Here is an 18387-nt window from a genome sequence, read left to right as displayed (position 1 = left end):
GTGACTTAATACTACTTTAGAAACTTCAGAACAAAGAAAGTAGCTTAATGATCCTGAAGGAACTTCTTCTGATGGTGGCTTTTATATTATCAAGAAAGATCCTATTTTCAGTTTTGTGTGAGCAAGTTTTTCTAGTGTAGGAAGATATAAAGATGAAATTTTGTAAATTGTATCTTAAACTTTTTCCATAATTTTCAACTTCCAAACCTGAAAATTGTGACTTATGGTTAAGATGCCTTAGGCATGAAGTTTCTGCTCAGAATTCCAGTTTTCCCAGTTCCTTCCAGACCTCAGCCAGGACTTAAGTTGATATGCAAATAGAAGAAGCCTGGAGCACTCAGTAGGAGACAGATCTGAGGCCCAAGAAAAAAAAAAAAAGGTAAAAGTGTCTTTTTATGGGAACTCAAACTAGATTAAACCAAAGAGTAAATTGTATGGCATTTGCTAATTACTGGCCGGTCAATTTTTTCTAGGACTTTTGCCTTTTCTTAGATTCTATATTTTTTTTGAGCTCATGATTTTGATTGTACAGACAAGTTAATGTTTTTCTGATAAGTTCTATTTTTGATCAACTGGAGTTTTTTTTTTTTTTTTTTTTTTTTTTTTTTTTTTTTTTTTTTTTAACATTGCAATGAGATTTCACCTGAGAAAGCTGCAAGGCCTTTTGTGTTATGTGTTACACGTGTGTTACGTGTTGTATGTGTTATGTGTGTTACGTGTTGTATGTCGGTATGTCTGTGTGTATGTCCATATATCATTCAGTGATATGACAATTAACAGATGAGGAGCGCTCATAAAAAAATTAAAAATGGATCCAAATATCTTTGATTCACGTGATTCAAATGGTTCAATTTATTTTTTTTATTTTTATTTATTTTTTTTAAAGAGAGAGTGAGAGAGGAGAGAGAGAGAGAGAGAGAGAGAGAGAGAGAGAGAGAGAGAGATATTTTAATATTTATTTTTTTAGTTCTCGGTGGACACAACATCTTTGTTGGTATGTGGTGCTGAGGATCGAACCCGGGCCGCACGCATGCCAGGCGAGCGCGCTACCGCTTGAGCCACATCCCCAGCCCTCAAATGGTTCAATTTAGATTGGGTAAACAGATAAAAGTAAAGATGTCTTTAAAATTAAACTTATAAGTTTTTCTAGGTATTCAAAAAGGCCCTAATAAAATGTTAACTCTGCTTAAATTAAAAAGTTTACAAGTATTGTTTCAAGATGTGAACAGAAGGAGGTTAACAGATAGAAAAGAGAAACTAGAAGGTTCTAGGTATGGATTTAATAGAGGGAAAATGTGTTTCTGGATAAGAGAGTCTATGTGATTAAGTAATTAAGAGGGTTTAAGTAAGTGATAAAAAAGGTCTGTGCAAGTTGGTTATAAGTAAGTTTTTGAGCAAGTAATCTTAAAGAAATTAAGCAGCTGGCTAAACAAGTGCTGTTGTTTTAGAGAATTATGCTATGTTATTTCTTTAAAAGCCAAACTTGGTTAGCATAAAATCATCAATGTAATTGTGATGTTACTAATGTGTTCATATCTTCCAGGTATACAAGTCTGTAAGGTAGAAGCTTTACAAGCTGGTGTTCTAAAGTTGTATGGTAATTTTAGGTTCAAAGAAAAAAAACATGTTGGAGATTCAATTATATCATTTGTGTTCTATAACTGGACTTATTATCAGTAAGATATGTAAAGTTCTATGTTGCTTTCTACACTGAGACACAACTTAAATGTATTTTTAAGTTAATGAGAGCCTAATCTGGGTAAAGGTTTTATTGTAAAACACAAAAGTGCTTTGCTACTTTCCTACAAGAGGTTAAAAACTTTCAGCCTTTCTTTAATTCATGTTTTAGATGTGATATTATGTTGTGTTAGCTAATATTCATGTGAACTTGAACAACAATTTATGTAGACTTTGTAAAATGATGTCTAAAAAGCAAAGATCATCTTCAGAACTATAGTATTTAAGATTTATGAAGAGCCCCACCTTACTTGAGATAAGGCTCTATGTCCCATCTCACTGCATATGAAGGCGACTATAAAAAAAATAGACCAGATTTCAGTGCATTTAAGGTTGTGTCCAAAAGTTGGTTTTTGTCACGATTGCCAGGACCTCAAACAGGGGATTATAATGTATAACTCTGCCATAATTCAAAGTAGCTATTACGTAAACTAAATATGTTTTTATCCTAGTTAGTTTTGTTTTGAAGTTTGCTTTTAGATGGTCTAAGGATTGCCTGTTAATTTTTTAAAGAGGTACTGCTTTAAGAACTCACAACCTGGGTTAACTTAAGATAAGGAGTTATCACCTATAGGATAGAGAGATAGACATTAAATTTCAGCACCCTTAATATAAGGCTGTTGACTTATTTGCTAGATGTTTAAGATTAAGTTTTAAAATTAAAAATTTGGCTTTTGCCCTATGAGTCAGTCTGAATCAGGAAATAGGGATCTTTTTCAAAGGGCTCTGCAACTCTAGGCCACATAACTTCCCGAGCAGGGAGATTAATGAGACCAGTGGAGGGCAGAAGGCCAATCAGTGCATTTGCTGTAAAGAGGAGGGTCATCAGAGAAGGGAGACATCCCTGATGCTTCTGAGGGAAGCCGTATGGTCAAGCAAGGCCTGGACCCATCCTAGCGCAAATGACACTAGCAGAACTGAGAAGCTGCTGTGAAGTTCCCGAGGACTCCCAGGATAACTCAGCTGACTGTTAACAATAGGTAGAACAGAAGTCAGTTTGACTTGCTTCATCTTAAACACTTAGCAAAGACAGTCAAAGCCAAAGCACAGCTGTTCCTGGACATCTTAAATGATAATAATAGTTAAATGTAACTTCCATAAATAAGTAGACTGGAGGCTACAAAAGAGATTCTTAGACAGAAATGCCTGATAACTGTCAAAGGGACTGCTAGAGTAGTTTTAGTCTAAGGCCTTTATTTCTAACCAACGCAGGTAGGCTTGATGTTTGCTAGTATGGTTATCCAGCCCTGAGTAGCAGAATTAAAGATTTCTCTATTAGACACTGAGGTCATACTAGTAAAAGGATTTTGCAGGATCAGATGGCATTAAATTATTAGACTATATCTTAAGGGAAAAGACATCTGTAACCCTAAATGTTAGTTGTTGTGTTGACATCCCTGACATTTCTGACAATGTGACAAATATCCTTAAAGATTTACATGCTCAGATAGAAGCCATGTCCTCAGCAACATTGTAGTGGAAACAGTATCTTAACTCCTAGTTCCTGGTACTGCCTGATAGAAAACATTGTTGATCTTTGTCTTGGCCATTATACTCATTGGCATATTTCTGTGCTGTGGCATTTCTTGCTGCATCAATCTGGTTCCAGTATTAATAAATTCTTGTTTCTCTTATAGACCACCTATCACTCGAATGGCCCTCCAGCCTATTACTTCTCAATTGGACTTTTAGCATGGACCACTCAATAGACCCGATATTTTTAAGGGGGACTCCAAACTGCTTGCCCCACACCGTCCCTTTTTAGCCTGAAGAAGCCAGAGAGATCCTCTTCGTCCCCCTTCCTCACAGCAGTAAGGAGTTCCCAAATTAGAGGGGGGGAATGAAGCCAGATTTAAAGTTAGGTAGTCAGTGTAGTTAGATAAATCGGGGTCTAATACCGAGTGAAATCTAAAATGGAGGCCATGCTAAAAATGATTCCAGGAAACACAGGACAACCCATGGTAATCAGAAGGCAATATGCTCCACTGACAGAGATGAAAAATGAGACTCCCCAATAATTATGATTCATTACTTTTAAGATTAAAAGTAGTCAGAAAAAGGAGTGGGGAATGAAAGGGTAAAGTTTCTAAGCTGGAAAGATTGAATTAAAATGTAAAAGATTAGGTATTATTAAGTTCCTCTGTTACACCCAGATTCCTGAGATAGTTAAGACAACGGCCCGACTGACCATTCAGCCTAGGACCCTGTGCAGTTTGTCACAGGGCCCGAACCAATCAGTTTGAATGTGTATCCCGCTTAGGAGTGACCAATCACCCCCGCCCGACCTGTTCCCGCCAATGAATGTGCCAATCACGTCTCAAAGTTGTTGTTCAATTTTCCCGCGCCTCATGATGATTTGTTCTGATGCATGCAAAGCCCCCTGCCCTCTCCAAAAAGTGTACTTAAGCTCTGCTTGACCTCTGCTCTGGGCTCTGGGCTGCTCTCCCTTCTTGAGTGAGCACGGAGCCCCAGCGCACTGGAACGGATCCCTAATAAATGCCCCTTGCCATTGCATGAAGCTAGTCTCATGTGGTCTCTTTCTCCGACGCTTCGCCGGACCCTTACATTACAAAATATAACAAAAGTGTTTGTAATGTGTTCCATTAAATTAACATTGATGTAACTGTTTAGAGAATACGTTTACATGTGAATTAATTGAAGTCTTACCAGTTGTTCTGAATATCTTCTATATCAGATATGTGTGTATGTGTATATGCAAGTAAATACCAAAAGTTCAAACAGCCTTAAACTCATACAGAATTTTAATACTTAAATGTACAAATATAGTGGAAATTTTTATTTTATTTACTCCTTAAACTCAAATTGTTCTCTCTGAATTTTACATGTAAATATTTCAAGGTTATTCAGTGTTGAACTTCAAGTGGTATCTTACTTCTCATTTCTCTTTTGTGGAGTATGCTCTTAAAACATGAATATTTTATAAGAGAGATGAAATGCAAAGAAGAAAGTTTGTAATAAATCTGAAAAATATTTTAGAATTTTGGTGAATAATAAGCACAAAATAACTTAATATTTAATAATTGAAGCCACTTGAGTCCAAATAATTCCTTTAATAGAATTTTTTGAACGGAAATGTATTTATGATATCTTCCCAAAATCTAAGTGTCCTACTAAAAGAGGCGCTGCTATAACAAGTTTTATATTTTAAGACAAAAGGTAAACAGATTGCCCATCAAAATCACAAAATCTTTCACTTGAGTAGTGGTAATTTTACATGTTTTATTACTATTCACATAAAATAATATTTTGTGAAATTATATGGCTCAATTGTTCTAAAGGAAAATTAAATCATTTCATTTATAAATACATTTTTAGTAAGGGAAATATTTTAATTAATTTAAATTTAATATATGTTGAACTATATATTAGTTTAAATCACTATTCAAAATCTTTAAGAGAATGAAACATTTCCTACACTCTACAATCTTGATTTTTATTATAATTTTCTGCAATTTTCAGCTCATTTGTAATTTCATATAATATTCAACTAGAATAAATTAACAATAAAAATTTTGCCATTCATATTTATAGGCTATTAAAAATAACCAATAAACAAACTTGAGTAAGAAAAACAAATAATTTATTACTATATAGTATGAAGCTGTTATGGTTTTGATTTGAAGTGTCCTCCAAAATCTTGTGTGTTGAAGACTTGGTTTCCAATGCAACAATGTTCAGGGGGTGAGGATTTGGATTCTGAGACTCTGACCTCATCAATGGGTTCATCTATTGGAAGTTCATCCATTGGGCATTCATAGCTAAATGAACTATTGGAACATATTTGAAACCGTAGGAGGTGGGACATTATTGAAGGTGGTGGGCCTTTGAGGGTACATATTATGTTTTTCCTCTCTTTCTGCTTCCTTGCTGCTTAAGGTGAATGGTTTTCCTGTGCCACATTCTTCTTCCATGATGTTCTGCCTCAACTTAGACCCAAAAAATTCAGTTTTATGACCATGGACTGAAACCTCTGAAATCATTAGCCAAAATAAATTTTACCTCCTTTAAGCAGTTTTTCTGTTATTTTGACACAGTGACACAGCTTTGAAAAGCTATTTTGATAAAGCTTTAAATTAAGCATCATGAAACGGGAAATTACCTAGAATTTTTAAAGTGAAATTTTGTCATCATGGAAAAGTCACTTAATTTTATGTGCTTACAGTTAATGATTGTGTAATTGGAGAATTACAACAAAATTTTTCTGTAATCTTCTCTAAAAATATACTCTATTAGTACATGTATTTATTAATTTATTATTTATTTTTGAAAAAATATTCACCATTTCAGTTTTACACTTAATGAGAAATTACATGACAGGTTAATCTAAAAGAATGAGTATAATGTCTAAAAATAGACTAAACAAAGTTTTGTAAACAGTTATTTTTTTCTATGTAAGCATCCTTGCACACTATGCACATATACACGCATGCATTTAAATGTGAAATTGTTAGACAAAGCAAAATGTTAATTTTTACATTGGGATTGAAAGTATATTTAGTTATTATAACTCTGTGTTATGGAGCTGTCACTTCTTTTTCATTCAATTATATATATGGATTTCATATCTAAGGAGTGCATTTCTCTGGACCCATTGTTTCTAATAGATGTCTTTTAAGATCATTTTTTCCAAATACTTATTTTTGTAAAAGCAATTATTTGTTGAACTATATGCTTCATTGGAACATAGAGGATGTTTATATTTTATTCACATTGAGAAAAAGAAAGCATCTCTACTCATATCAAACATGTACTTCAGTGCTGAACTAAAGGCAGTATTTCTGCCTTGTTAGTATTTACTACAAATTTGTAATCATTGAACACCATTCTCTTTTGAGCAAACATTTAATGAGTCAGTCCTTGCCTATCAATAATTATTTTAACATAAAAATTATACACTTCAGTCAATACAGTAGAGTGGTTGAAAGGATAAAAGAATCAAGGTTCAACTACATGCAATTTATAAGCCTCAATTTATATTTAAATGGACACACATGCACTGAAAGGGAAGGGGTGAAAGAAGATATTCCCTGGAAATAGTAAAAACAAATTAGAGGTGGTTGTATTTATCAGACAAGATAGGCTTTAAACAAAACTGTGTTATTATAATGACATATCTATCTATCTATCTATCTATCTATCTATCTATCTATCTATCCACCCACATGTGCTCCATTTCTTTCACTCCGGGATGCCCTGCATCATCTTTAACTCTCCCATCAAGAAGGCCATAAACAAGTGTAGGCCTTTGACTTGGACTTTTAGAACCATAAAACAAATTTAAGCCTTTAAAAAACAAACAAAACAAACAAAAACAAACAAACAAACAAAAACACTGCTATTCAGTTGTATTTTTTTTGGAAAACAGGAAATAAATACACATATTGTGCAAAAAAACATATCATTATATAATAACTGATAAAAGAGAAAGATATTATAACAACTAGTAATACATTCAATTTATCAACAAAAGAAGAAATCACATTTTGCCTAAAGTGTACACAAAACATTTTTTTAGGACATATTATGTGTTAGGTTCCAAAGAAGGTTTAACAAATTTAAGAACTTTGACTCTGTATAAAGTGCATGTTTTGTGACTGTAGTTCAATTAAACTAATAGAGGAAGGAAAATTAAAAATTTATGTATGTAGAAATTCAACAACATACTCCTGAACAACAAATGGAGCAAATAAGAAATCAGAATGTGCAGTAGAATGTATCTTGAGAGAAATGAAAATCAAAACACAACTCACAAAAACTTAAGGGTGGTAGCAAAACCAGGAAGTTTATAGCAAATTTTGTCAGAATAAATAAATTCAATAAATTTACAAGAAGAAGGGAGAACATTCACAGCAAAACTAATATTATTATTATAATCATTTTGTACAATGCTGGTTATAAACCCCAGAGCCTCACATATTCTGGACAACACACCAGGAAAATAAGCACAAACTCATTCAAAGACAGAATAAATATAATAGAGCACAAATAAATAAAAGAGAGAATTATAAAATAATAGAAAAGGTCAACAAACAGTGAGAGTTTTTTTTAGAAAGTTAAACAAAACTAATAAAACTTTACTTAGATCAAGTAAAAAGAGAGAAAAGAGAATATGCAAGTAAATTAAATAAGAATTGAAGGAGGAAACATTCTAATTGATTCCATAGGGGGAAATATCATGCAGTAGAGATTACTGTGAAGTTATGGAAAATTATACAACAAAACAGATGAACTAGAAGAAAATGATAAATTTGTAGAAACATACAACATACCAATACTGAAGTATGAAGAAGTAGGAAATCTGAATAAGCCAATAATAGGTAAAGGGACTGAATAAAAATGACAATCAGTTAAAAAGATAAATTCCAAGACCAGATCAATTCACAGGTAAGTTCTCCCATTTTTTTAATATCCCAATTCTTCTTAAAACTCTCCTTGAAAAGTGAAGATAACACAATTAATTTTATGAGTCTAGCATTATCCTGATACTAGTTTTAGACAATTAATTATATTAAAATAAGATAAACTTACAGGTTAATATCCCTGATTAAGATAGATGTGAATCTCTCAAAGTATAACAGGAGAAAGTTGTCTAACAGTACATTAAAAGATTACACAAATACTCAAGTCAAATAACAAGATATACCACATTTAAATAAACACATGATCATAAGAATCTAAATAGATGTGGAGAAAACATATACAAAATTTAACATATTTTCATGACAAAAACTCATAATAAACAGTAAAGTAGGACTTTAATTCAACATTATAAAAGCAATGTATGAAAAGTCCACAATTAATGTTATAATCAACAATGAAAAATATAAAGCTTTTCTTCTAATATCAGGACCAAGATAAGGAGGCCCACCTTTTTCACTTTTCTTTCATATAATACTGATAGTATTATCCAGATAAATAGTGGGAAAAAAGGAATGAAAACACCTGCATTGTAAAGAAGTGAAATTATCTGTTTTCATATGACTTAATCTTACTGTCTAGTCCCCCTAAAGAGTCTACAAAAAAATTTTGTCACAATAAGTAAATTCAGTAAATTTACAAGACATGAAATCAACCAACAAAATTTAGTTACATTTTATATGTTAACAATAAACTCTAAAAGCAAAAAATAAAATAAATTTTATTTACAATAGCATCAAAAATAGTAAGATAATTCAGAATACACTTAATCAAAAGGTATACTTATACACTGAAAACTATGATACATCAATAAAAGAAATTAAAGCTGTCACAAATAAATAAACATCCTGTGATTATATGTTAAGATAGTTGATATTGTTAAAATATCTCTAACACCCAAAGTAATTTATAAATTCAGTAATTTCCTCAATGGAATGCTAATGGCCTTTGCTACAGACATAGCAGAGGCAATATTAATTTTCATATTAATTCATATGAAACCACAAAACCACAAGTAGCCAAATTAATTTTGACAATGAATAATGTTGGGGCAGGCATCACACTTCTTGATTTCAAAATATACTACATAGTTGATTAAAATGTCATTTTCCTTGCGTAATGCAGACATATGGAACATTGAAGCACAGAACTCGGAAATAAACCACACCTATATGCCAAGTGAACTACAGCAAAGTTTCCAAAAAGACACAAAAGGGAAAGGACAATCTTTTCCACAAATGCTAATAAGAAAACTGGATATACACTAGTAAAAGAATAAAATTGAATTTTTATCTTACGTCATACAAAAAAAATCACATCAATAGACATTAAAGACTTAAACATAATATCTGCACTGTAGGACACCAAAAATAAACCACAGGAGAAATTAGGAGCCTTCATCAGTAACTGCTCTTGGATGTGATTTCTTGGTTATAAAACCAAAACCACAGACAACAAAAACTAAAATGGAGAAGTGGGACTAACAAGCTTCTACACAGCACAGGAAACAATCATGACAATGAAAATGCAATTGCAAAATCAGAATAAATAACTTCAAACCACATACCCAATAAAGGATTAGTATCTAAAATGTTTTTTAAATCTTCTACAATAAGAATAATAGCCACCCAATCAAAACATGGGCCAAGCTCTCTTTTCTCCAACACATGTTTTTTAGCTCCTTTGTCAAGAATCAAATGAATTTATATGTGTGGGTTTGTCTCTGTGTCTTCTATTCTAGTTCTTTGATTTATATGTACGCTTTATGCCATTACCATGCTTTTTATTGTTGTTGTTCTATGTCTCTTTAATATAATTTGAAATGAGTATTGTAATTCCTCCAGCATTATTGTTTTGCTCAAGATTTTTTACTATTCTTGAGTTTTTGGTCTTCTGTGTGAGCTTTAGTGTCGGGGTTTTTAGCCCCTCCCACCCACATGTAACCTCCAGACCTGTGGGAGACATTGGGGGAGCACGCCCTGACCAGGACAGGCCAAGAAAGATAAAGGTCAACTGGCTGCCCACACCCAGCCCTCCCTCCTGGAGGACAATCAGGCGGGCCAGGTAGAACAGTCAAAGCAGAATCTCCTTTAATGAGAAAACATACACAGATAATATAATGTACAGGAGCCAATCAGGATAAAGGTGGCAGGGTGGGGAGCATTTACATCTACACCCATCCTACAGGCAGTAATGGGAGACTTGAGCTGTCCTTGAGGGCAGAAGGGTTCTGAGCCTATCCTAGAGGTGGTCCCATTCTTCATCATAACCCATGGCAATGCCTTCTGGCTAATCACTAGGTGGTCTCTTAACCACAGGTGGCCCCAGGACTGGGAAGCGGGTAGCAGCTAGCAAGTAAAGTTTCCTCTTTTCTGATGCAACATGCCCCACGTTACATCATGCCCTACATTTTAGGATTATTTTTTTCTAGCTCAGGAAGTGGTATCAAGAATTAATAAATGGACTGTATCAAAATTAAAAAAAAACTTCTATTGTAGTGAGGAAAAAATTAACAGTGTGAAGAAGAACATACAAAATGAGAAAAAAAAATTGCCAGTTATTTTTTGGACACAGGGATAAGAGCCAAAATATAAAGAGAACTTTAAAAACTCAACATCAAAAGATAAAGAACTAATTCAATAATGGTCCAAGTAACTAAATATACACTTCTCAAAAGAAAAGCAACAACTGGTCAACAATTACATAAAAAAGTGTTCAACATTCTAAGGCATCATGGAAATACATATCAAAACTGCACTGAGATTCCATCTCACTCCAGTCAGAATAGCAGTCATTAAAAACATTAAAAATAATAAATTATGGAAAGGATTCAAGGAAAAAGAAACTCTTATACACTGTTGGTGACAATGTAAATTAAATGTAAATTAGTACAGGCACTATAAGAATCAGTATTGAAGTTCCTCAAAACACCAAAAATGAAATTAGCATGTGATCCAGCTGTACTAAATTCTTGGCATCTATTCTAAATAATTAAAGACAACATACTTTAGAGTTACATGCATTCCATGTTTATAGTAGCACAATTCAAAATAATCAAGTTATGATTGGTAATGAAAGGATAAAGAATGTGTGTTATATGTTTAAAACAGAGTTTTATTCAGTCATGAAGAAGAACAAAATTATGTCACTTGCAGAAAAATACATGGATCTGAAAAGCATTATGTTAAGCGAAATAAACCATGTTTTGAAAGATATATATAATATTTTCTCACATATGTGAAAACTAGAAGGAAAAAAATCAAAAACTAACCTCAGGAAGTATAAGGGAGAATATTATGATAAAAAAAATTTGATCCAAGGAAGGAAAAAAGGTAGGGAAAGTCAAGGCATTAAAGAGTTAAATTGATAAATGCCTGTATGAATAAACTGCAATGAAACTCACTATTCTGCATAATCAATTTGCATCAATAAAACATGAGTGCTATAGTTTAGATATGAGGTGGCTCACAAAAGCAAATGTGTGGGACAATACAAGAAAGTTTCTAGGTGAAAATCATTGGGTTGTCAAGGCTTAACCTAATCAATATGTTAATCCAGTGGAGGTATTAACTGGGTGGTAACTTTAGGCACAGAGTTTGTGGCCAGAGGTCAGCTATCAGTGGACTGAGACCTCTGAAATCATGAGCCCTGAAATAAATTTTTCCTCTGTCAATTGTTCTTGTCAGACCTTTTGGTTACAATGATGAAAAAGTTAACTAAAACAATGGGCTAGTCATATTAAAAGATATTTTTCCAAAGAAAATATACAAATGACTAGCAAAAAATATAGAAAATATATTTAACCAAATTAATCATAATGAAAATGCAAATGCAAATCATAACTAAAATTAGATATCAGTCACAACAGTTAGGATACTACCATGAGACAGTCAAGAGACAGAAGTGTTTCCAAGGGTTTAGAGAAAAGAGAACCCATGTAGACCATACTATATACTGTTACTGGGAATGTAAAATGTTACACCGAGTAATGAAATCAACATGGAACCTTCTCCAAAAATTGAAAATAAAACTACCATATGATCCAGCAATTTATATATATATATATATATATATATATATATATATACACACACATACACAGAATAACTGAAATTCATATTTTGACAAGATAGCTGCATTGCTATGTTCATTGTAACATTATTCATAATAGCCAAAATATGAAAATAAGCTAAATGTCCCTGGGCAGACTAATGGATAAAGAAAATGGTCATAACATACAAATAAATATTATACAGTCATGTGAAAAAAATCCTGTCATTTATAATAATAAGAATGAACTTTGAAGTCATTATGCTAAGTGAAAGAAGCCAGATGAAATATGATGAATACCAATTGATTCCCCTTACATAATATTTCTACAATGGTTAAACTTATAAGAAATGAAGGGTAGTATGGTAGTAGTCAGGAGTTGGGGGAAAGGCAAATAATTGTTTTCAAGAGTATAAAGCATCACCCAAAAGTTTGTTAAAACAGTTAATGTCATAGTAAGTTTTCTTTGCACAGAGAAGTGGTGCAGAAAGAATGATCAGTACAAAAGGACGCAAAGAAACTTTCAGGGGGTGATGGATATTTTTTACCCCAATTGTGATACTGATTTCACTGGTTACTTATATACACAAGTTTGAACTCACCAAATCATTTTCATTAAAAGTGGTGGGGTTTTTTTGTATATTGATTACATGTCAATAAAGTTTGTTGTTAAAATATGGGAGAGAGAGGTGTCAGAACACTGGAGTGGGGACATTGCATTGTGGAAGTTCTGCATATGTGAAAACAAAAGATCAGTGAAATGCAAACATGTAGCATAAGAATGATTCAAGTGGGGGAATATAAATAATTTTATTATTGTACAGGACTTTATATGAACCATTAGTACATTGAATATCTATCTGATGAGAACCAAGGATTTTGTGTATGTTTTCTGGGATTGTGTATATAATTTTTGAATCCAGTACTTGATATTTACATGTTAACTACTTCTTATGTTAATTCCAATAGCTTTTTGTCATTTAAGAAAAGTGAGTGAATATACTGGATTCACAATTTAGAATGATATTTATGTGGTGGTTAATATCATATGTCTATTTTGTTGAGCTACAGTACATAGATATGTGGTAAAATATTATCCTGGATTTTTCTGTGAGGTGTTTTAGATACGGTCACATTAAATCATGGACTTAGAAGAAAAACAGATTACTTTCCCTACTGTGGGTGTGCCTCACTCAATCACTTGTAGTCCTGAATAGAACAAAAGACTGAACTTCCCTAAGAGAGAATTATCTAGAAGATGGTGTTTAGACTGCTGTAACATTGGCTTTTCCTAAGGTTCCTACTCTGCTGGCCTTCAGAGTTGAACTGCAGCATCTGCAGTATCCTGGGTCTTCAGCTTGAAAACTTACCTACTGGACCTGTAGATTTTGAACTTGCCAGACTTAATAATCATATGATTATTAAAAAAAAACCTATGTATTTATATACATACCCTGTTGATTTTCTTTTTCTGGTGATTTCTAATATAATTGACATACAGACAAAATTGTAGAGTGATATTAAGTAATATCAGTAAGAAGTATAGTGACAATTGTGGTTGTTGGTATTGAAAAGCTCCATGTACTTTTTCATATGAATAAATATATCAGTAAGTGGCAATTCTGATTGTGGGTATTGAAAAACTCCATGAACTTTTTCATATGAATAAATATATCAGTTTTAAAACTTCGAAGTATGTTATATAAGCAATTTATTCTTTATGTATTATAATATGGGCAGATAGATAAATTTAAAAATGTGAGATTAGAAGTCTTTGGCCACAATTATAATTGTAGATTTGGATATTTTAAATTTTTAGTCTACCATTCTGACTTTCAAGTTCCTAGTCTGTCTACAACATTGTATTTTCTCCAAACTTTATTCCAGTAGAGAAGTTGATTGTAAATTATTTTTTAAAAAATGTGTTATCTGTTCCTAGTAGTATTTTAATTATTTTTAGAGAATTGTGTAAGGATACTAGTTTTGCTTACATGATGTTTTCCTAAAACTAAATACAACTTTCACAAATGGTCTATAATCTCTTTAACAGTAGACTGTTTTTTAATAAATAACTTATTTAGCAGTTTGAATTATTTTATAATCTGTTAGTAGCCTCATTTACTATCCATATAAATGAATTTCTTCCCTGGAATGATCTACCTATGGACTACTTAAAATTAAGAATACATCTGTGAAATACAAAATTAATGCAGAAATTTTAAGGTTTTTCATAATAAATTATTCAGCTGTAATAGTTAACTTTTACATTGGTTTCAAAGATTTTTATACAGGAGTAATTACATACTAATCATTTCAGCATGATGCTTCATGTATTTCTTGGAACCAGTAAAATACTAGTTAATAGTTACAGAAGCAATTTTTTTTGAAGGAACACCTAAAGTGAACAAATTGTCAACATTAATTCATATTAATAGATTTTAAACAGTTGTAGGTACAAAGAGAATTAAGTTAGATCTGTCTGTGTTCTTTCAAATTATCTATAAATTTGCTTAATATTTTATAATTTGTTAAATCAAATTTAATTGAAATTATAAGTATAAAAATAATAATGGGAAAGAAGATAAATATATTGATATTCTCATTTTGAAGTTATAAATATATAACTTATAAATATATAACACTCTGATTTTGATATCCAATTCCTTGAATAAATAAACAAATATGAACTTTATTTGTAATTGATATGCAAATTGGTAGCATTGGCACCCACACATACAGACACATTTCATGACTAAAATTTGTGTAAGTTGGCAGACTATGTTATTATGAAGAGAAAGGAAAATTAAAAAAAAAAAAAAAACAAACAACTTTTTGTCTAAGAGTAACTTTGGTGATATTTTAAATATTTTAACTGAAAGGATATTTTTCTGGCTGCTTTAGATTTTGTGTAACCACTTTTAAGCTGTATGTATTTTTTTTCCAAATTCTGTTTTAGTTTTTTAAAATATATATTTATAGCATCAAGTTTTCCAGTCTAAGAACTTTATTCATCCCTTCTAACTATTCTTTCATATCGAGAAATACAGATACACAAACTAGAAAAGATGCTGTTTTAGCTAGCTTTTGCATTGCTATGACCAAAATACCTGACAAGAACAACTTAGAGAAGGGAAAGTTCATTTGGAAGTCTTAGTTTCAGAAGTCTCAGTCCATACATGGCTGGTTTCATTGCTCTGGGCCCAAGGTGAGGCTGAAAGCATATCATGCGGAAAGCGCACAGGAAGGAAAGCTGCTCAGTTCATGGGGTGTTAGGAAGCCCAGACCCAGGTGTTGGGGCTGGCAAGGCCCACGGGCAGATGAACGCTTCTAAGTCTCACTCCAGTGACCCATTTTATCCAGTCACACACCACCTTCTTTCTGTTACCACCTAGTCCATTCAAACTAGGATAACTGCTCACATTATCACTCTCATAATCTAATCATTTCACCTCTGAATATTCTTGCATTAACAAGATTTTTACAGATACCTCACATAGCAACCATAACACATATAAACAAGTACAAGAAAAATTTATAAAAGTCTAAAATATTATAATTTTTTTAAATGAGAGAGGTTTAACATTTAGTTAGATTAAAACTAAGAAACAAGTAAAATTCAAGTTAAGCAGTCTGATTCCAAAATATATCTGCTACCAAAATCACTACCCTCAATTTTTCCCTCTTAAAAACAAATACTTCCCCCTCTTTATTACCAAGTTCTACCATTATCCAGGAATTCCATATTTCTAAGATATATAGTGGGAATTGTCACTATTTGTTCCTAGTTCTACATATTGTAATCCTTCTAATTCCTTCAATTAGAAGGATTACAATATTGTTGTCAAGCAAATCTATCTACAATGGCTTTATAAGATTATCAATCTCTATTTAAAATCCACCTTTTCTGTAGAATAAACTACAAATGTAGTTTGTGTGTGTGAAGTTCAAATGTCATAATATCTTCACACATATATATACACACATATGATGATTGGAAAAATATTATATAGAGGAAGATTGCACTAACAACAAGTTGAAAAACAAAATATATAGAAAACTATATAAAATAACATTTTTTCTCTTATCATGGATTTTAAATGTAAAATACAGAAAAAACAAATCTATTCAGTTCAACAAGATTTTACGTTCTTATACAATACTAGAATTATAAATACAAATGTTGATATATTTACATTTATGCACATGCATGTGAAGAGACATCTTAAAATAAATATCATTTTGAAGGCTAGGAAATTTATTTAATACATTGTACACAGTTCTCAATTTTAAGGCATGTTGTAGAAAGTAAAATAAATTCTAAAATTTACATACAATTTGTAATTTAGCTACATTAAAATGTAGAACATATTCTTTAAAAGGCTCTTCTGTAGTGTGAAATCAGTCTTTAATTAAATCTCTAGGCACATTTTGAAACAGATAACACTATGATTATTATATAAAGATAATTTTTTTCAAGAAGAAAAGATCTTTTATGAATATCCCTAATTCAAAACACTTTATACTATTTCAAAAAATGTGTCAAAATTCTTACCACAATATGTTTAGTTTCATAAGCATATATATGAATTTAATATTTGGGAAAGTTACAGTCAGATCCTGACTTTAACATAGATTATATATTTATAGTTTTTTTCTTATAAAATGCTCTAAACAATATTTAAACAATAGTACATGAGAATTATAAGAAGTGTATCAGAATTTTGTAAAAGAAGTGCTTTACATCAAACATAGAAATATTTATGTTCTCTCACACCATCTCCCTCTGTATTTTATTTTTATTTATTTATTTTTGTGGAACTGGAGATTGAACCCAGGGCCTTGTTCATACCAGATAAGCACTCTACTAACTGAGCTATATATCCCCAGCTCTGTAGGTTTTTATATGTGTACCTGTGTCTCATTATTGTTTTCATTAAGAACACATTCAACCCAATAACAGAACCTACAGTGATTCATTAAGGGCAGAGAAATAATGATGTATTAAATTTGGCTTTATATTATTAACAAATTTTATTTTTATCTTTCTTCTCTGAACTAGGAATTTCCTAAGCTTCTAGTGAATTTTCAAATGAGTATGCTGCTCTGTCAGCCACTCTGACTGACAGAGACTAAGAATAAATCCATTCAATTTTCCTTATACAACATTTAATTAAGGAAACTATCTGTAGGACTTCAAGTAGCAGAATAAGGTCAATTTGCAGTATTAACCTCAATCATGTCCCCAGGGGCTGACTCAGGAAATTCTGAATAAGTCCCAGGGGAGGCCAATAGGTTTGATTTTGCACAGCCAGAATAAAGGGCATGGCCAGTCTATTATCTAATACCATCTTATTATATTATCTATTATCTGTTATCATCTAATAAGGGAATTTAGAATGACCTACTTATATTTGGTGCCTTTGCCAATGATTAGATAAGGCAATGGACAGATCAAAATGCAATCCTATATCTAATAGAGAATACAGTCCATGTCTTAGTCACTTGTGAATGCAAACAAATAAAAACAAAGTAATACAGATCACTCCAGTTCAGTACATGTTGTTCAATTTTTTTGTGCATCACCACTACATGGGTTTGCTTAAGCCTTTTGGGCAAGGTCAGAGTATCTTTCTATTCTGTACACAGCATTTGTCTAGCCTGATCAGTCATCAAAAGAAACATATACATTTATTTTGGTCAGAATAGAACAAGTTTGCTCTGGTAATTGTGGATGTATACTCTAAAAGGGCATTCATATTTGATAGCTGCCATTGATGGTGTCAGAAACAACAGAATGGAAGTGAACATGTTCACATGAGTTATTCTGTTTTCATAGCTTGTAGATGAGAATCACTAAAAAACAGCAAGTCAGACTGCAAGTCACTAATGTTCCTTGACCCAGATATATTGTTCATTTGTTCACATTCCAATGCTGAATCCAGAGGGCAAGAGTAACCTTCTCTTTTTCCACTCCATGTCCCTTCTGTGGATTAAGACTTCCACTCCTGATGTTGGAGCTACTGATCTCTCTGCAAGTCCACTAAATCAATGTATTTCATACTAGCAGCTATAAATTTTGCTTTCTTTAGTCAATCCCCCCTTTTATCCAGACTTTGCCTCTGTAAGTGGGAGAGAACATTTTTAAAAATTCCTTGACCTAAC

Source organism: Spermophilus citellus (genome assembly GCF_964194105.1).
Source record: "Spermophilus citellus genome assembly, chromosome: 8".
Classification (NCBI taxonomy): domain Eukaryota; kingdom Metazoa; phylum Chordata; class Mammalia; order Rodentia; family Sciuridae; genus Spermophilus; species Spermophilus citellus.
Note: the sequence above shows the minus strand (reverse complement) of the source record.